Raw genomic sequence first — 16460 nt, forward strand, 5'->3', positions numbered from 1 at the left:
TTAACCCTGTCCAGTAGGCTCAGGGAACTGTGGTCAAAGCTTCAAAGTTCACTAGAAACTATTCATTAACCAAGCTGTCCAAGTCTTGTGTTATATTACGTTATTTTCCTAGGCACTGTTTAATGGAATTTCTGAATAAGTATGTCTTAGAGGTTCCAACACTACACACAGTTACCCATCTGGTCACTCTTGCTTTTGAAGTTCTACTTCATGAGCCTTATTATCTCAGGGCTTTCCCCCTCTCCTTCTTTGCTCAGATGCTGATATTTTCTTCCCCCATATGATTTATTATATTATTTGTATTTTATACTTTCTCCCCAAAATTCTTCAGAGCTTGAGTTTTTTTCCCCCTTTTACATTCTACAGTGCATTTCTGTGGTCAAAACAATCAAAGCAGAAGGACAGTCTTTGGGCTAAGTCTGGACTGCATTTAAATTCTCTTTTTTTACTTATTAGATTTTGGGGAAGTTACTGTGTGTCTGAGTCTCTGTTTTCACATCTACTAAATGGAGATATTACAGAATACTTTTTAGTGTTGTTTGAGGATTAAGACTGGTTTTCTGTGCCTTTCTTTATATTACTAATAACATTACTAAGAACAAGCCCCAGTAGAAGTCTTTATCCTTTGTTTTTATTTGGGCCTTACTCATACTCAGCCAAATTCTGCATTAAGAGAGTAGCCCAAGTGAAGGAAGAGGAACCCTATGTAAATGCTCATTCATGCTCAGGAAAATGGTGTTTGAAGTTGTGCTTTAGAATATCATTCTTCTTTTACGCCTCCAATATCTACAACATACCTAGGCATGTTTGAGAATTATAGGTGTACTTTCCTTTTCCCTGTTTGAGCAGAACACCTATTAATTTACTATCTCATACCCTCCTTTCTAGGAATTCCCCAACCCTTGTACACTGACTCACTACACAGTCATTGTGGGAGCTGTGGTGTGCATACATGTGTTATGATGATGTCCACAGGTCACCATTTGACTGTACAGAAATGAAACCCCCACTCAAGAACCTAGCTCAGTCCATATTTAATTGGTCATGATGGGTACACGTCTCAGGCCAGATCAATCAACTTCTCCAGAGATGTGGTGGCTAGATATCGAACAATCTCAAAAGTTTTCCGAGCTGTTTCTCACAGTGGATATAGGTAAATAAAACAACAAAAATGTGATTTGCAGAGAGTCGAAAGAAGGCAATGCATGGAAAGAAACAGAGATGAAAATAGTTCATCTGAATTGCTTCTAGCCTCCTAGCCATCAGTTCCATTGACTTCCAAAGGGCTACCTGGCTCCCTGCCTGCATAAGCTCTCCACGCACCCTTCTAATGAATGTCTTTATTTTTGCTTAAACTAGTTCAAGTTGAATTCTGTTACTTGTAACTAAAAGAAGTGAAACTGACTGATATGATATTAAAACATAGCCTGCTAGTCTGGGTGGCCACTGCACACCTAGAGACAAAGGGTACCTTTTTGTATATTTCATTGTGTATTTTTCCAGCATCATTCTTTACTCCTAGTAAGTATGGTTCTAGTGATGATGTTCAAATCAGGTTTTCCAGTGCACTTTAGCTTAGCTTAGACTTATTAAGGATTGAGGTTAGGAGTAAATTGGAATGCTTTGTGGAAAGTTCTGTTAAAGCATGCCCTAAGAAGAATATGCCTAGGTTTAAAGCAGAAGACTCTAAATGGAGTTCAAGTACTATATTCTTAGGATCCATTTAAGCAACCATAGTGTGTGACAACCATAACCCTTCTCTCGTGTTAGAAAACTAACATGATAGAAAGAGTAGAAAGAGTGTTTCATAGTAATAACAGGTCACTCAGATATGCAGAAAGTAGCTGGTGTTGTACTGCAGTAAAAGTATGAATTCTGGACCACCCTGTCTTAGTTTGAATTATGATTTTGACACTTAGCAACTATGTTCTTTTGGACACGTTATTTCAACTCACCTGTAAAATGGGACCGTCTACAATAGTAATCTTCTAAGATGCTGTGAGGTAGTATTCTTAATAAGTAGAGTGGCTCAGGGCACCTGGGTGGCTTAGTGGGTTAAGCTTCTGACTCTAGGTTTCAGCTCAGGTCATGATCTCCCGGTTTGTGAGTTCGTGCCCTGCATCAAACATCTGTCAGCACAGAGCCTGCTTGGGATTCTCTCTCTCCCTTTCTCCCTGCCCCTTTTCTGCTTACTTGTGCTCTACATAGATAAATAAATAAATAGTAGACTGGCTTATAGTAAGTCATAACTCAATCAATATTTGCTATTAATTTTATTATTACAACTATGTAGTCTTAGCCAGGGTTAAGAATTCTTGCATACCTCAGTACCTAATTGAAATAAATGTCTGGAAGTTATTTATAATTCTGAAGTCTAATCCCCATACATATATATTTCTGTGTGCTGGTTAACATTAGATTTTAAACTTAAAAAAAATTAGGGTCACCTGGGTGGTTCCATCTGTTAAGCCTCCAACTCTTGATTTTAGCTTACGTCATGATCTCATAGTTGATGAAACTGAGCTGCACGTTGGGCTCCATGCTGATAGCATGGAGCCTGCTTGGGATTTTCTGACTCCCTCTCTGTCTGTCCCTCCTCTGCTTGTGTCTTCTCTCTCTCTCTGTCTTTCTCTCAAAATAAATAAATAAACTTAAAAAAAATTATACCAGTGCACCTGGGTGGCTCAGTTGGTTAAGTGTCCCACTCTTGATTCCAGCTTGGGTTGTGAACTCATGATTCGTGAGTTCGAGCACCACTTTGGGCTCCATGCTGGCAGTGGGAAGCCTGTTTGGTATTCTGTCTATCCCTCTCTCTCTGCCCCTCCCCTGCTCCCTCTGCCTCACTCTCTCTCTTTCAAAATAAATAAACTTCAAAAAATTTATACCACAGACAGATGATACAAAAGAAGAAAATTTAATTTTCTATCTTTAGCAGTTTAGAGTCGAATGGAAGCTCTGGTGCAATAGTTGAAGAAGATGAAAAAATAAATAATTAATAAATATCAAAAATAAGTACATAAAATATATGCCATAAGTGTAAACCAGTGCTAAAAATTAACAGTGTGTTCACATATGTACAAAGATCTAGCCTACTTTTGTTACACTGTATATTCAAATGTGTGGATTGCTGGTGAAAATGGAGGAGACGTCCACAGAGGATGAATTTTACTGAAATTAAAAGAGAATAGAGGCAAGAGTTTAAAGAGATAAACAGATGGAGGTCTTTGGGACAAGAGAAGCATCATACATAATAGACCCGCACTTGGAGGTAGAGATACTCTGAATGTCTTTCAACAAATAATGTTTGACCACCTGCCATGTGCTGTGCACTATATTAGTCACTGAATTTGCAAAGACAAATAAAAATACTTACAGCTGACAGGAAGCACTCTGGAGTGGCAGACACATGAATAGATGTGATGGGGGGGTAATTCTTGGCAAATATTAAACCCCCACATTTTCATATTATTTCTAAGTGTGTGTGTGTGTGTGTGTGTGTGTGTGTGTGTTTCCTGCAGCCTTCCCCCACATCAAGCTGAGCTATAGGCTTCCTGCTCAGGGGAATGAAAAGGAGGGTATTGCTTAGAAAAGAGGCCACTGATTAGTCTTAAATTTCATAGTTGACTTTCTTGACCCTTTTTGGAAGTTAGTAGCTCTGTAACAGATCATAAGAGAGGAAATCATTATCTAAATTACTTTATCCTTTCCTTACGAACCAAGAGGTAAACGAAAGATTGGGTTGAAAAGGTAGATTCTCTATGCCAGGGGCAGAGAGGTCTCAGCACGTTTGGGAGGATGTAGTGAGTCAGCCCCTGACCTTGAGGTCAGTGAGAGAAGAAAAGGGAAAGATGTAACATGGGCGAAGCTGAAGATTCTGAAGAATCCTAACCTTCAGCTTGTTGCCACATGGTCTGTAAGTGATTGGGTGGAGGTGGCTGCAGAAGGAATCCAGGCAGAACTCCATCTCCCCAAGGCCCCACTGCAGAGTTCAGGGGATTCAGAGGTTCCCAGATTAATAGGAGGTGCTAATGATCCTGGAGAGCTGTAAGGGACACATCAGAACAAAACAAACAAACAAACAAACAAACAAACAAACAACCTATGTATTCTGGGCTTCAAGGCCAGAGCCAAATAACTGGGATCTCAGGTTTTTATGGTAGGTCCATCACGTCGCCTAAAACTCGATGTCATTTTATATCTGAGAGTAGGGTTTTGCAGAGGGAAGATATATATGTAGTCCCTAATATGGACTTGACAAGAGGACTTCTTTGTAGATGGAATGTTCTTTGTTGACACGATGTGATGGCCAAGTCTTTAAGGATAAGTAGGAATTATTTGGGAAAAATTAGGGAGCTGGGATTGCCATTCCAGGTCTCAGACACCACATGAGCAAAGGTCTACAAGGAAGAACATATTCTTGGTGCTGCATTTCAATATTTATTTATTTTTGAGACACAGAGAGAGAGCATGAGTGGGGAGGAGCAGAGAGAGAGGGAGACACAGAATATGAAGCAGGCTCCAGGCTCTGAGCCATCAACACAGAGCTTGATGTAGGGCTCGAATTCACAAACCTTGAGATCATAATTTCAGCTAAAGTTGAATGTTTGAACGACTGAGCCACCAGACGCCCTGGTACTGAATATCAAATGGTTGCAGCACAGAGTTTGACGCATGTTTTAAGTTCTGCAGGAAACAGACTCTAGGACAGAGATGTCTGTATAGGAGGTTAAGGAGCAATGCTTTTAATTGACAACACATGTCAGGGAGTTGGGGGAGGGGTGGGTAGAGGTGGGAGAAGCTGAATCATGAGCAGTTATGGCAGAAATCTCAGGCTGTCCCTTAGTGACTACTGGAACTGGGATGGCTCTTTAAATTAGTCACAAATTGAAGCAAGGGGAGGGCTTTTGCATTCTCCATTGACCTTGGATAAAAGTTGCCACAAAGATGAAGGCATAACTTTGGGTGAGGCAACTTCCTTTGGTGGAAAGCAATTTCTGGAAAAGGGTTTCAGCTGTGAGCTATCAGTTGGCAACATTTCAGGATTTGGAGAAATAAGTGCCTCAGAGTTGAAGGGGGAGCCTGGGCGGCACATCACTACAACATGTATGTTCGCAAAAGCTGAATTTAGAGAAGTAAGCCACTGACCAGGTAATGCAGGGCCTTAGAAATCATGTTTACAGATTTGGGCACTGTCATTTTTTTTTCTTTTTTTTAAAGAAACAGGGAGCTATGGAAAGGTTTTAAGCAGGAGCTTAAGTGTATACAATCATGTTTGCATTTGAAAAAGATCACTATGGCAGCTGTGTAGAGAATTGATTTGAGAGAGAATCCTGAAGATGGGGAGGTCTGAAAGGAAGTTGTCGCAGTCATCAGAGAGAGACCTGAGGAGAGTTTGGATTTATAAAGTGGAGGTGGGAATAAAGAAAAGTGAACTGGTTCAGGAGATACAGAGAAAGCAGAATTAAAGAGAAAGCGGAATTAATGGTACGTACTTATTGATTGATGGAATGTGGGGGTGATGGAGAAAGATAGATGAAACCATAGTTTCTGACCTGGGAATCCAAACTAGGAAATTTGGCTAAAGACAATGCCATGTGGTGTTCATGCCCTATTCCTTCTTTCTGACATGCCAACATCTATATTTGGCCACAGCCTTGCAATAAGGAGGGACCATGTAACTATCTCTGGCTAAGGAAATATGGATGGAAGCGATGTATGCTATTTCCGGGATGAGGCAATGGAAACCCCTGTGCCATTCTCTCGTCTTTTAATTCCTCTTTGGTGAGAAGCAGGAGGGCCATATGTTGAGATGATTGAGCCACATAATCAACGCAGCTGAGACCCCTGAATCACTCCATGGAGGACAGCTGCTTTGGATTGTTGCCCAGTCAAGAGAGAAGGATCTTGTGTGAGCTGGTGATAAACTTTACAGTGGTATGCTTCTGAGATTTGGAGGCTGTTTGTACTCACAGAATAAGGCTAGTCTGTCCTGACAAATACTGCAACACCCAGTTCACCTGTGTCATTGTGTGTGTGTGTGTGTGTGTGTGTGTGTGTGGCAGGGGACACACAGGGGAGTGGAAAAGGCAGAATGCAAATTGAGTTTTTAAAATGTTGAGTCCAAGGGGCGACTGGGTAGCTCAGTCAGATAAATGTCTGACTCTTGGTTTGGGCTCAGGTTATGATCTCACGGTTTCATGAGTTTGAGCCCCGCATTGAACTCTGTGCTAGCAGGTGAAACCTGCTTGGGATTCTCTCTCTCTCCCTCTCTCTTTGGTCCTCCCCCACTTGCACTGTCTCTGTCTCTCTCAAAATAAATAAATTTAAAAAATTACGATGTTGGGTTCAAGATAACTGAGAAATATTTAAGTAGACATGTCCAATATGCAGTTAAAGTGTGGACAAGGCATTTGAAGCAAAATCTATGCTGGAGAAACAGATTTTGAAAGGCACAATAGCCAATAAATGAAGTAATGTGAGGGATGAGATTCTTAAACACTGCAATCTAAAATGATCTGAGCATATTATTTTCCTCTGCATGGTCTTTTTGGTTCCTTTTAGAAAGCAATGGAATTCCAGAAAACTTTATCCTTTACTTTTAAAATTACATTTATTATATAAGCCAATCTCCTTATCATCATACATTATACAGCTGTTTTTTTCCTACTTCATCATACCGTAGGCATCAGGGTGCCGTGCTTGAATGTAAGTAGAAGAGTCAACTTCATAGCAGAGCAAGCAAGCCAAACAATTATCATTAAAAACCCGCAATCAGTTTCTATCTTCCTTGAAGTGATGTCTCAAAGTCCAATTAGAAGTTGTTTTGAAAAATTATCTAAAGGGATCCTTTGGTTGCACAAATGTAAAATAAGTACCAATACATTGCTGTTGACAACTATAAATTCATCTGAATGTTGCTATTTTAGACACAGAAGCTATGAGAGGTTTTTGGTAATGTAAATTTTATATGATTGGAATAGGCTTTATAATGCTACCGATTTTTTTTTCTTTTTTTTGCTTTGTGGGGGATAGAAATATAAGACCAGATCTGCTATAAATTCAGCCTGCACTGTTCTTGAACTCTTGCCTATTATTGTTCATATGTACGTTTCATTCCTGCTTAACATTAGTCACTAGATGCTAAAATGACTCTGAGTTCAGCAGCAAAAATGTACGTGCATGAGATTTGCACCATGTTGCAAGAGTGGAAGAAACGAAGTCGTTTCTGCTTGGTTCACCCTAAATGTGGATTAAACTGTTGATGTCCCTGACACAGATAACCTACGTTTTTTATATTTATATTTTATATTTATATTTATTATCATTTCACTGAAAAATTGAGTCACAGAAAGATTAAGTGACCTGTAAAAGGAATGGAACAAAATATAACGGCCAAAGCTGGAGCTCAGGTTTGGTTTTCTTTGATTCCAAATCCCACACTTTCTTTTCTTGACCACACTGTTTTAAATGAAGTCATTTCACATGTGTTATGTATATCCCTCTATATTGCCGTAAGAGATGTGTTCCCCTCCCTTCCTTCCTTCCTTCCTTCCTTCCTTCCTTCCTTCCTTCCTTCCTTCCTTCCTTCCTTCCTTCCCTCCCATCCTTGGAGCTTTGAAACATTTTAGAAAGATGTGTTAGTTTCCATTTTCCCTTTTGTTTGCGATCATGGAAACACTTTCCTTCTCCCTCTTCTGGTCTTCGCTAGAGCAGCTGCTCAGAATGACTCAGCTTTTCCAGTCAGAAGTGGTTCCTGCCTCATGGTGTGGAGGAAAGATCCAACCCTGGAATAACGCACCAAAAGTTACCTCTTTCTGATGGGGGGGAAAAAAAGGAGCCCTGTCCTTGTCTGGAACCATCATCCCTTTCTCAACCCACACACATCTATCTCACTCCATGTTTCATGTCATTTTCGTCATTCTGTTCTGATTAAACATCATGCTTTTTGAATGGGTCGTTATCGCTGTCTCTGTGAGTAAATGGGATGTGAATACCCTGAGGATCCTCGCTCATGAATGCAAACTCTCTTCCATTCTACAAAGGGAAGAAATACAGTTGCTGAATATTAACAGCTCACCAGAGATTAGAATTCAGAGATTAGACAAGATCTGCCTTGTGCATTTATTATCCAAAAGTGAATGATAGGAAAGGGAGGGGCAGAGCAAGAAAATAATTTAGAGAGGAAACTAATATATATGGAGTGCCTGTTTGTATCTGGTACAAGAGCTTTTCTACTTATAAATTTTCAATTTATGGGCTCTTATTATGTGAACAAAATTATGCTGCAATTAAAAGCACCCACCACCAATAGATGGGGGAGGTAGTAATGTTAGGTCATGTTAGTCATTGTATTTCTTGAATCCTAGACAGGAAGTCTGCCTTGCATGTGTTAGTTTTGAGATAATTTATGATCATGATTAACCCCATCATAGCAGATAAATGCAAAATAAGTGCCAAAAAGAAAATTCATGATGGGATGGAAAGTAGATATAATTTTTATAAATTAAAAGTGATAAAGAGATCGATAAGTATTGCATAAGTGTATGAAATGACTCATTTTTCAGTAAGAATGAATCCAAAGGATGTATCACAAATCATAAAACACTTGAAAGCCCTGTGTCTGTACCATTGAAATTAATAGACAAGAGATGAGGAAAAGTGATTGAAAAAAATGGAACAGTGTTTGGGCATATGGCTCCAGCAGTTGTTTTTCAGCCTGACCCTATCTCCCATCGTAATTTCTCAGGATAAGACCTTCAGACTGGCTTGCTTTTATTCTTTATAATTTTTACTTTCCAGGTGACTGTAATCTGCAACCAACATGCAAACTACTGAGTTAGGAGTTCAGAAGTGAGGCCATGGATTTGTAAATGAAAGGGCTTTAAGCATTGAGTGTACTCTGTTGTAAAGTTAGGATGATCCCCGCAAGCTGGTAGAGATTCTACAGGCTTGAAGCTCCTTCAAATTTCACAATTTAAAACCAGTGATGAGGCAGTAAATACTATTGCCATATGCTAATAAATTTTCTTTCACCTGTGTACAGATCATCATGAAAGTGGTTCATCTTATTGACATATTTTCATATAGATTCAATAGTCATATTTTGAAAAAGATTTCCAATTGAATATATATATTGGCAAAGAAGGTAAGATTATGTTTAGTTTTAAGTTATTTTAGGGAAATGTGTCTAGGACTGCAAACTAAAACCTTCGAGTCTCTTTGGATTTTAAACACATTGACCTAAGATCAACGTTGTGCAACCTAATTCTTTGCAAGTAAAGGAGCTTCTGCATGATTACACTACTCTTATAGATCATTTTATTTAATCCTTAAAGCACCTTTGTAAGATTACTATTTTGATATTTGAGTTAAGCAAAATTATAAGAATTTGACCAATGTCTGGTAAGGAATTTCAATTTCATTCTGACTCGAATCCAAAGCTAAGAATCATTCTCATCTACCATGATGTCTCATAAAAATGCATCAGGGACATTTGGAATTTCTTATAGTTCATGAAAAAAAAAGTGATTAAGGAAACTTTTAGTGGGGTCCATGAAGTTCTAAAATAAAATTGTTTACAAACACATTTAGACTATTCAAATATCTTACAGAGTCATGCTTCAGCCCTGCCTGATGATAGGTGATATCATTCACTTTCATGACTTTGACCATCAACTGTATGTTGATGACTTCCAGAATGACACTTAGCAAAGATGGAAGCCAGCACCTTATTAGACATCTTCATCTGGATAACTCATCAGAAAATCAAACAGTAACTTGCAAACTGAGCTAAACTTTGCCCGAAACTGCTTCTTCTATAGCTAATGCTACTATCTGGTCATTTACACCAGAAATCTGAAACTCATGCTAGACAACCCCTATTACTTTATTCCCATATACATTTAGATAATTTATAAGCATTAGCTCCTTTATATGTCTCTTATTTACTTTCTATTTCAGAACCATTTCTCAAGGGCAAGTTCCCATGATCTTTTGCCTAGATGACTATGGTAGTTTCCGGACTAATCTCCCAGCCTTCAATGCCACCCTCATCCGATCCAACTTCTATTCTAACATAATTATCTACCAAAAATGCTATCCTGGCTACATCTTTGTCTTGTTATGGATCTGGAATAACTTCCTATTGCAAGTATTCTTTATTTACAAGTATCAGACACTGACTGGTTAGTTTAAAGTTCCCCCAAAAGGATTTTTGAAGGATAGTGATATTAACAGAAATTAAGGAAAAACTGATCAGGGATCTTAGTAGTTCATGGGCAGTTTGGGGAGTCTCAGTATCTGAATGGCTCAGTTCCATCTGGCCTATATACCACCACTCCAGTCAAAATTCAAATTCTTAGGAGAAAGTGACTGGCTCAGCTTACATCGTTGGAGACCTCTGGGAGGTGGTGAAGTTAAAAAAGACTGATGGTTTCACCAGGACTACATGGAATGGGAGAAGAGCAGATCTCCAAAGGAAAGTTTATACTGTTACTTTATGAATTGTTGGGTGAGCAATAACAACTGACTCCTATCCCCTTTCATTTTTAAAGTGAAGTCTATGCTTAGTATATTCTTGTCATTCAAGGTCTAAAATGATCTGGCCCCTACCAGTTTTTCAAATATATCATGTGTTTTCTGTTTCTCAGTCTATAATTTTGAAACACTTTACATGACAAATATCCCTACTTGCTCTTTAAGACTCCCCTGAACTGTAATTTCCTCAGTATTGTCTTGCCTAATTCTACCTGGAAGCATTGACCACTACCTTCTTTTTACTCTCATTAAATCTTCTTTATGTCCCTGTAACACTTAACAAGTCTCATTGCAATAAATGTTTGTTTGAACAAGTTAGCTTCCCTGGAAATACTGGGTTGTTCTTTAAGTATTGGGATTAGGTTTTATTAATCTGCATTTGCAGAATTTAGCTATATCTAGAATACATTTGGAGTTCAACATATACTTTTTTTAAGAGAGAGAGTGAATATAACTGCCTTTCCTCAAAGCTACACAGCTAGAAGTGCACTAAGAGAATGATCAGGCCTATGTGTTTTAAATGCCTATTGTGAAATAAAACTTTAATGTTTTATTAGTTCTAGAGGTAGTTTTTAGCATTCTCCATTGTTTCCTGTTTAAATATATTGAAATTAGAGTTTTTATGTGAAAGAAAAATTTGTTTTTACTCACATGCACAACTTCTTCATCTAATAACTTTTTTTTCCCTGTTAGCTTTTTTTCCATTGTAGTTTCTTACTATCCCCTTTGCCTTCATGCATTTTCCTTTATTTTTCCTTTTTTTTTTAAAGTTTATTTTTGGGTCTGGTCATTATAAGGTTCGGATGGCTCCTCCCTTGTCCACATCAAGACAAAGAACTGGCAACATAACCTATGTAGGAGGTCTTGAACCAGAGTGGAGACGTGGTGGGGGGTAAAATAAGGCCTTCATCAGGACTTCTTTCTCTCTTGCTTCCAGGCCCAAATGGATGTATCTCATGGCTCATTAGAGGTTTCCTTTGGTGCCTGATGGTCTACATAAAATATCCTCTCTAGCTATCTTAATCTGCAAATACAATTCTATGTTTGAAAATTTAAAAAAAAATGGAAAAGGATGTTAAAATTGCTATTTTTCAAAAAAGTAAACAGCAAGAGAAAAGTAAGCGTATTTAATTACTGTAAAAGGTTAGAAGGTTTTGAGCAAAATTTCTAACGCCTGGACCTGGGCCTAGAGTCAGTTGGGGACCTATTGCAAGATCCTCTTTTCCATTTCATGGATCTGCTACATTTTTCATTCTTTTCAGTGTTCTTAGTAATGTATCATTACAGACCAAATCTGCATTAATAGGTAAACTTCACAGAAGAGTGGAGTTTCACTTGAGTGTTTTTACAATGGACATTCAATCAGTGAGAAGCCCTATGATCCTTCCCTAGATCTTTACTCCCTCACATACTTGCTCCAGGATTTAGACAAGGTGAACATTTAGACAGAAAGGCTGGAAGGGGCAGGGAAATATGCACTGAGCTTGGAGTCAAACACTCCATCACTGGCTGTGTGCCTTGCATAGTCACTTGAGCCTCAGGCCTTCATGTATTAAAAACTAATATGGGGCAGGGGGGTGCCTGGGCGGCTCAGCTGGTTGAGTGTCGGACTCAATTTCAACTCATGTCATGATCTCAGACTTGTGGGATAGAGCCCCACTTCAGGCTCTGCACTGAGCATGGAGCCTGCTTAAGATTCTCTGTCTCTCTCTCTCTTTCTCTCTCTGCCCCTCTCCCCCACTCACATTCTAAAAAATAAAAATAAAAATAAACTATTGTAAGGGTAATAATTATAACTGCTGCCATTAAGGATGGTTGCAAGGATCAAAGAAATTGTGTGCATACACTAACATACAATATGCATTGTGTTTTATACAGACATATATATGTATAATAAATGTATATGGTAATTATAATGTGTCAAATCCTCCAATATGTCTCACAGCCTGATCCAAAGACAACTGTACCTTGTAGTCAGAAGTTTTCTTTCTGTTTCTTTGAAATCCTTTATTCTAAAATTTAAATGAACTCAGTGGAGTAGAAATAAAAAGACGGTAATAATTAATTGATGGCCCAATGTGTGAAGAAAGAACACTTCATTTTTAGCAAGTCTTATCTCTATCCTTTCTTACATCCTCACCAGTCCCTCATGAGACCATCTAGGTCTCTTATCAAGGTGAAGGGTTCAAGCCCCAAACCCTCAAAGAGGAGTTAATGTTACTTAAGTACTTCACCAAAGAGCACTTAATACCACTGGACATTTTTGCAGACTCCGTAATTCACAGGAATAAATATCTAATGATAGAATTTAAGCCAATAAGATAAATTATTTTCAGCAAGCCCCTTTTCTGTTCTCTGTCTCTCCTCGCCTTTCTTCCCCTCTCCCATTCAAGTTTGTATTTCATGGATTTAAGCATACCTGCAAACTTTCATTTATGAAAATAACTAAAACTTCCAGTGTCCAGGCCATTTTCACAATATCCAAGATCTTGTGTTAAGAAAGTTATTTGATTTACTTCATTATTCCCAAGGAAAAATCAGAAGGTTCTGATTCTCTCCATTCTTCTTTGTGCAATGGAGGTTATAAAAATCACAAGAAGGAATGTGGCACTTTTCTTATCTAAAATATAGCTCATCCAAGGATAATGGTCAAGTTGGAAGAGGATGTGGCATTGTGGACTCTAACCTTTCTAGTTACACACACACTGAACCCAAAATTTTTGAAATAACACCTCTCTCTCTCTCTCTCTCTCTCTCTCTCTTTATATATATATATATATATATATATATATATATATATATATTATATAACACCTCTCTCTATATATATACTGCTGTCATTAGCTGTTATCTCAAAGTGGCCATTTATTTGAGGTCCAAATGATCAACATTTATATCAATCCAAATTGCAAGTAAACATAATAATTTTATTTTTTCTGATTTCCTGTTCTCTGAAAAGTTTTTGTAATATTATGATAGGAAAATATAGGATTCAGGAGGAAGAGAGGGAAAGGTTAGGACCTGAGGACCCTGGGTGGGGAAAAACACATATTTTGGAACAATGCTGGGAGCATCTGACCAAAACAAACCATCTCAGGCATAAAGTCCCTCTTAAGAATGTAACAGATACCACCTATTTCCCCTCAGGTTACCCTCAGGAATTTGGCAATCAAAATATCTAACTAAAAAAAGGAAACCATAAAACTTATGTTACATGAGGAACAGAATGACCAGTCTAACTCCTCACACAATGGAGTAGAGCCAATCAAGAAGGAACAACCCAGTACCCAGAGTTATCCATCCAGTCAGGGTAGAACCTGAGAAGGATCAAGGGGGAAGGGAATGAAGGGGCGACCAGAACCTTATAAAACAAAAGCCCTTGCCTATAGTCGTGGGTATTCACCTTCCAATGCCCCCTCTTTATAAAGAGCTTTCATACTATTCTTACTTTCTGATCTTACATTCTAATAAACTTTTGCCTGCTGCTCATTTTGTGTCCATTCTCCAAAGTGGCGAGACACTGAACCCTGGGTATTGAGGTAAAAAAATCCTGCAACAATATGTGTAAATGTGATAAACAATATGTGTTTATCAATGGTGTCATTATTGATGGTTTTGGTCAGACAATTCTTTGTTGGGGGTTCAGTCCTGTGCATTCTAAGATGTTCAGCAGCATCCCTAGCCTCTACCCATTGGATGTTTGTGGAACCTCTTCAGTCAGGTCAGTAGAAACTATCTTTAGTTAAACTATCTTTAGTTAAACTGTTAAACTTCTCCTGGGAGGCAAAGTTACCCCTGTTGGGACCACTGGTCTAAAAGAATACATTGGTAATAGAACTTGTGTCAAATATGTTCTTTCAGTGTGAAGTTACTTTGCAGAGATATTTTAAAGCTTTTGTCAACATAGAGAAGATGGGTTGGTAAAAGCAAGATATTATAATTCTGTTAGATAGACTCACCAGATGGTGGTAAACTACAGTTATTTAGCCATATGCTATAAAGAAAAAGTTAAGGAGCCACCATCCATCTCTTCTGATTATGGAACTCCCACTCTTGCCTTAGGAGGAGGGCTATATACATGTAGATATCAGAGATAACTCTTCCAAAGAGTGAGGAAAGTAGGGTGCTTATACACCAACTCCTCTAGGCATTGTTTAGAGATTGCTTCTGGGTCACACCGAGGGTATTAATTCTTTGTTACTTCTGACTTGTTATGCAGTGGGGTGGTGGGGAAGGAGTGGGCTGTGGCCATTAACTCATATAGTGGGAATGTCAGCTCTCTTGTCCTAAAATGGTAAGGATGATAGGAATATGGGCAGAGTGAAAACAATGTATGATACAATCCTACTAACAAATTTAAGGAATTGGATGATAGAGAGGTTGATGTATAGAAACCAAGAGATAAGGGAAGGAATAAGATAAAGGCAGCAGACTAAAAATTATAGGTGGAAGAATTGCCTAAGAACAGGATGATACTTTATGTTACGAGTCTGGAAGGAAGATGGGAAAGATGGCTGAAAATATAGATAGGTTTATGGGTTTGATTATAGGAAGGTGTGTGATGAACATTTTTTCTCTTTGTTTTCTTGGTAACCTCAGAGAGGAGGTCATCCCTAGAAAATGATGATCTCTAGTAAGTTAGGAAAGTAAGGTTTGTAATGGCCACTAAGGGAGATAGGTTAGGGAAATATGAGTAGTATTTAAGAGCTTAGCTGAGACAACAATACAAAAATGTGTAGTGGCACCAATTCTATGGGCCCTTGATCATCTCCAACAATACTCAGTAGATGTGTGACAAGGGCAGAAAAAGCACATTGTAGGATTCATTGACTTATTGGATAAATATTTACTGAGTGCCTAATATGTGTCAAGCACAAAATGCTAGAGATAAAACAGTTAACAGGCAAATTACAGATAAATAAAAATTCTGTGATTTTGTAGAACTTAACATTCTGGAGGGAAAATACAGAAAGTAAGATCAGTGAATTAAATTATAGTATATTAGTGTTAAGCACAGAGAATGGGGATATTGAATGCGAGGGCTGGAGACAAAGTGTCATTTTATTTTATTTTATTTTTTTTAATGTTTATTCATTTTTGAGAGACAGAGAGCGAGAGACCATGGGTGGGGGAGGGACAGAGAGAGACCCACACACACAGAATCTGAAGCAGGCTCCAGGCTCTGAGCTGTCAGCACAGAGTCCAATGAGGGGCTCCAACCCACGACCGTGAGATCATTACCTGAGTCAAAGTTGCTTAACCGACTGAGCCACTCAGGTGCCTTGAGAAAGTGTCATTTTAGACAGTGTTGACAAGGTTTTTCTGAAAAGCTGTCATCTGAAAAAAATACTTGAAAGAGGTGAGCAATGGTGCCAGGTGGATATCTGCTAAGCATGTTTCAGGCAGAGAGAAACACAAGTGTAGAAATCCTAAGATAGGAGTGTGGTCCACATGTTGAGGAATGGCAAGGATAGTGTGATCATTTGGATGAAGATGAACAAGGGGTAAAGTGATATAAATTGAGCCAGAGAGACAGCAAAGGTAGAGGTCCATCTTGTAGAAGGTCTTATAGCCCATGGCTTTTAGGTTCATTTGGTTTTGGAATTGTTTGAGGGAAGATGATGTATGAGGACTAGAGAAGAAAAGAATTGAGAACATTGATGAACACATAGTTTAAATCAACACTGAAGAGGCACTGTGTGGCTCAGTCAGCTGAGCGTCTGACTTTGGCCCAGGTCAAACTCACCATTTGTGAGTTTGAGCCCCACATCGCGCTCTGTGTGGAAGTACAGAGTCCACTTCAGATCATCTGTCCCTCTCTCTGACCCTCCCCCACTTAGGCTGTCTCACTCAAAAATAAATTTATATCATCACTGAAAAGGAAAGGGAATTCAGGAGTAAGCAGCTATAAAGCCTTATAAATA

Source organism: Panthera tigris, chromosome B2 (assembly GCF_018350195.1).
Source record: "Panthera tigris isolate Pti1 chromosome B2, P.tigris_Pti1_mat1.1, whole genome shotgun sequence".
NCBI lineage: Eukaryota > Metazoa > Chordata > Mammalia > Carnivora > Felidae > Panthera > Panthera tigris.